Source organism: Cupressus sempervirens, chromosome 9 (genome assembly GCF_028749045.1).
Source record: "Cupressus sempervirens isolate cs-2001-9-10 chromosome 9, ASM2874904v1, whole genome shotgun sequence".
NCBI lineage: Eukaryota > Viridiplantae > Streptophyta > Pinopsida > Cupressales > Cupressaceae > Cupressus > Cupressus sempervirens.
The window spans coordinates 462,999,410-463,003,586 of NC_143126.1; the positions used below are offsets into that span (position 1 = coordinate 462,999,410).

General features: G+C 42.4%; 1 pseudogene; it reads right to left on the reverse strand.

The window, feature by feature from the left end:
- Positions 1-1,453: 1,453 nt before the first annotated feature.
- Positions 1,454-2,287, reverse strand: LOC149539343 (expansin-A1 pseudogene; annotated as a pseudogene).
- Between the last annotated feature and the right edge of the window lie 1,890 nt (positions 2,288-4,177).

The following is a 4,177-nucleotide window of genomic DNA, read 5'->3' on the forward strand; positions in this document are numbered from 1 at the left end:
TGGACAACATAATTCAGATACAACTAGTTGGCAATGAGAATGAGCTCTAAAGAAGCATGCACTGTGAAGTGAAGGATTTAAAACTAGTAAAATTATATCTTATAAATGTAAAGTACTAGTTAAAAAAATGAAAATTTGGGCGTAAATGAATCTTAAAAAATTAAATAAAAATAGAAAACTATGTGTTGGTGAAAGCTGTGGAGAAGCAACACAAATATCATCTACATGTGTTGCACAAATAAACTGCAAGAAATTTTATTAGTCAATAGCTTATTTGTTCTCATTATAGGATGGAAGTTTATTTTCCTTCTAGAAAGACGCTGTAAAAATGGAAATATAAATATATGAAAATGTTTAGCGTTGATGAACAAAATATATGATAACAAGGTCTGATCAGCCTGTAAGCTTTCATTTGGCAGATCTCATGTCTATTAAAATGACTTGTCATCTATGCAATTTTTTTTGAAGTACATAATAATTAACATTGTAATTAGAATAAATCACTACAAAAGAATATACCTGACATAGTTCCCCAACTTAAACAAAATAATTTCACATCACAGTATTAGTATTCGTGAAAGACAAAGACATTGTACGCAGTTGGTCAGCCCAAAAAACATAATACGAAGGTTTTCTATTCATCATAAGTTACTTTGCCTCTTTTGGACATATGGTAATGCCAAAGCCCCAAATAGTTTTGACAGTAGATGTCAAGCCTTAAACAAAATAGAATGAAACAAATTACAATACATTTCGAAAGTAGAAGTAGCATTTCTAGAATTTCAAAAATATGCAAGTGAAGTATTGTTGATTAAAACAAATAACAACCTCGCAATATTTAAACGGAACCGCAGCCATGTCGACGTTGTACAAGGACATGTGTTTGGCTTTATACTCCACGTAGCTTAAGAGCAAATTTAATTAACAGCTGTCGCCAAAACGCCTAATTTATGTATAGATTTAAGAATCGATATCACACCAAGCATGCCGTACAATCTACCAGAGACAAACGCACAAAAATTGGGACTTAGACTAAATAAATTAAGAAGTTCTTGGAATCAGCTGGAAGCCAAAGAACAGCGATCGCAATTCTGACAGGCGATAGAATTTCGACGTTACGATTAGCCAGGACAACAAAATCCTCCTTGGGAGGAGCCGAAGGAGAAATCATCGGCGCTTCTGCAGGAGCCGGGCCCGAAACAGTGCCAAAAATTTGAAGAGGCTGGAGAACCTTATCAATGGAGAAAATGACCAGAGGCTGATCATCAACTAGGGTTCCTGAAATGGCCGTAGTATTTACGCCGCTGTGCACCTTTGCAGAAGATTTCACCATTTTTAGTCACCGAAAGTGAGTGGCGTAATCTTCCACCAGAGGCCAGCGATATATGGATCCCATCGATTGACACAAAGGAAAAAAACAAGGAACTACTTTCGCTAGAATGAAAAACCCAGTTTAAAGCTGGGAGCCGGTAAAAGTCTGGCCAACTTGCCAGCCAGACGAAGCCACGTTATACAAAGTAACAATCCTTCTATCGCTGGTGGTGACCTTGAATGACAGACTCTGCCCGTTCAGGTAACTGTTGTTCTGCCAGTTTTGGCCACAGTTCCGTGACATATCTTGCCATCCGCTACCAGAACCCTTTATCGAAACCGGTTGTACATCTCTGACTCCTCCAATGTTGGTGATCAGAACCAGGTTGAAGTATGAGTGGCCATTAATGGTGAACTGAATTCGTCCCTTCTTTTGACAGGCCACCCTACAGAACAAAACCACCCAAAACATAAGCCCTCAAATATCCCCCAAAATAAGTCAAAATCATAGAAATTGAAAAGGAAGAAGCCGGAGGAGCTTAAACTCACTCACCTTCTGTACATGACGAGAACAATGCCGGCTTTGAAAAGCCATTGTTGAACAGAGCAATGCTCGTTCTGTACCCTTGGCTGTAAAGATTTCCATAGCCGCAAGCCCCACCTGCAATGCAAATACCAGTTAAAACCACTTTCAAACCAAAATAAGACCACTTGTAAACCTTCCCAAATACCGAATTTCCAAGAAAATACAACATAGAAAATGATGAAATGTTCACTCACCCATTGTTCCAGATGCATCGCTGCCTCCATAGAAAGTAGTGTGGGCATTGGTCCAGTCTAAACACGGGCCAACACAGACATACACAAAAAAACAAGAAGCCCTAAAAGAGCCATTTCCTTCTCTAATGCAGAGGAAAACAAATAAAACCCAATGCAAAGCAAAGGAATTCGAAATAGCCTTCTGCTTTGTTCTCATAAATGAACATTAATAATCGACAACTGTTTCTTTTTATTATTCATTAATAGTCGTCCGCAACTGTTTCTTTTTATTATTCATAAATGAACGTTAATAATTGACAGTCTATATTATCTATATTATTTTTTAAACAGAGGGAAAAAAACCAATAAAACCACTAGGAAAATGACCGCTGACGAATAGGAAATTAGGAAAATTTCAAAAAAATAGAAATTAAAGACATTAAAATTCTTAGCTGTGTTTTCTGGGTAGATTGTGTTACAATTTTTGCATCAACGTTTCGGATCACACTATGTGATCCATCATCAGGATGAGCGAGCTGAAGGAAAAAAGTATAAACTATATCATATCTTTATTTTCGAAGTGGTTCAGAGGTGAAGCTACAGAGTGTTCACCGAGTTGGTTCAATCGGCCAGCGTCCCACAGTGTGGGTGGATCATGGAGCTAGGGTGTGGAACTCAAGTAGGTTGTGCAACGCAAAGGGATCCGTGGATTGAGCATGAGACGGCGTGGATGCATGAGGAGGTTGGTTTGAGTGCACCGGGTGCACGAGGACATGATGTTCACCAACAAGGGCATGTAGACATAGACGGGGGTGTCGAAGCAGTTGGGGCTCATGGTGGGGATCTAGAGTTGGCTAAGGTTGACGGTTGTTCCGTGGGGAGCAAGGGTTGGGCTTCCGTGGGCTCCATGGGGAGCTAGGGAGACTAACAAGGGATGGAGTGCCGTGGAGGCATGTTCATGTTAAGGATTAGACTGGAAGACTCTATGAAGTTCAGAGAGGTGCCATAAGGATGCCGAGTATACCGTGCGGGTGTGCGTATGAGCCAGGAAGTTCAGAGAGGTACAGTGAAGGTGTCGAGTATGCACTGGGTGTATGCGTATTGAGCTATAAGGTTCAGAGAGATGTCAAGATGGTGTTGAGTATGCTTTGAGGCATATGCATGAGCTAGGGAGTACTCTTGTGGTCTAAGACAGCCAGTGTGGATGCAGTGTTCAGCAAGAGGGTTTAGGTGGTTCTCGATGCAAGGTTGTAGTGGTGCAGTGTTGGGCTCGGGGAGTCAGGTGAGTTGAACATGAGGAGCTCTAGGAGCTCGGTGCATTCCCAAGAGTGGCAGGATGATCATAGAGGATCAGAATGTGGTCAAGAGACTCGTGGGAGTTGAGATCACCTATGTGGCCGATGTCGGAGTAAGGTGGGCTTATGGGAGTCGCCGAGGCGAAGATATCAAAAGGGCTAAGTCGGGGTTCAGCAGGGAGGTTGAACAGTGGTAGAGCCAGAGGCTCGAGGATGCGTGCGTGGAGCACCTAAGGAAGAGAACCAGGAGTAGGATGGTTTGGCATGCGCTTCTATTCCGCGGGAGTGTATGTTTAGGCAGTCAGATGCGTGGGCATTTGATGAAGACAGGGAGGCGTAGTCTGGGTGAACGAAAATGGTCACATCTTATGGTGGATCAGAAGTAGGGATCGCCAGTGCCGCGCGTGGTTTGGAGATTCTCAAGGAGAAGGCTTAACCTGGGCATAAGCATAAAATCCAGCCCCGTGACAGTTGGTATCAAAGCTGATCGCTCTAAGCATGGTTAGAGTCTGTGCGTGAATCTTGGAGTGATCTTGCTTTTGTTACCCCAATTCTTGGTGAGGAGATGATATTGTGCGTGATCTGGTCGGAGTGTTGCTTCAGGTTGTTATTGCTCATGTGGGAGTAGGCAGTGGAGCGTGGATCTTTGGCAGATTGGCTTGGGTTTTCATCGACTCTTGGAATTGGCATCAAGTTATAAAGATGGTCAAACTGATATGCAGCTTGTGGAGAGTTGATATCGACATTGTTAGAACTGGGTTCAGCAGTGGAACTTGGCGTGGGTCAAGATGTGGCCAGGGGTCACAAGGCCA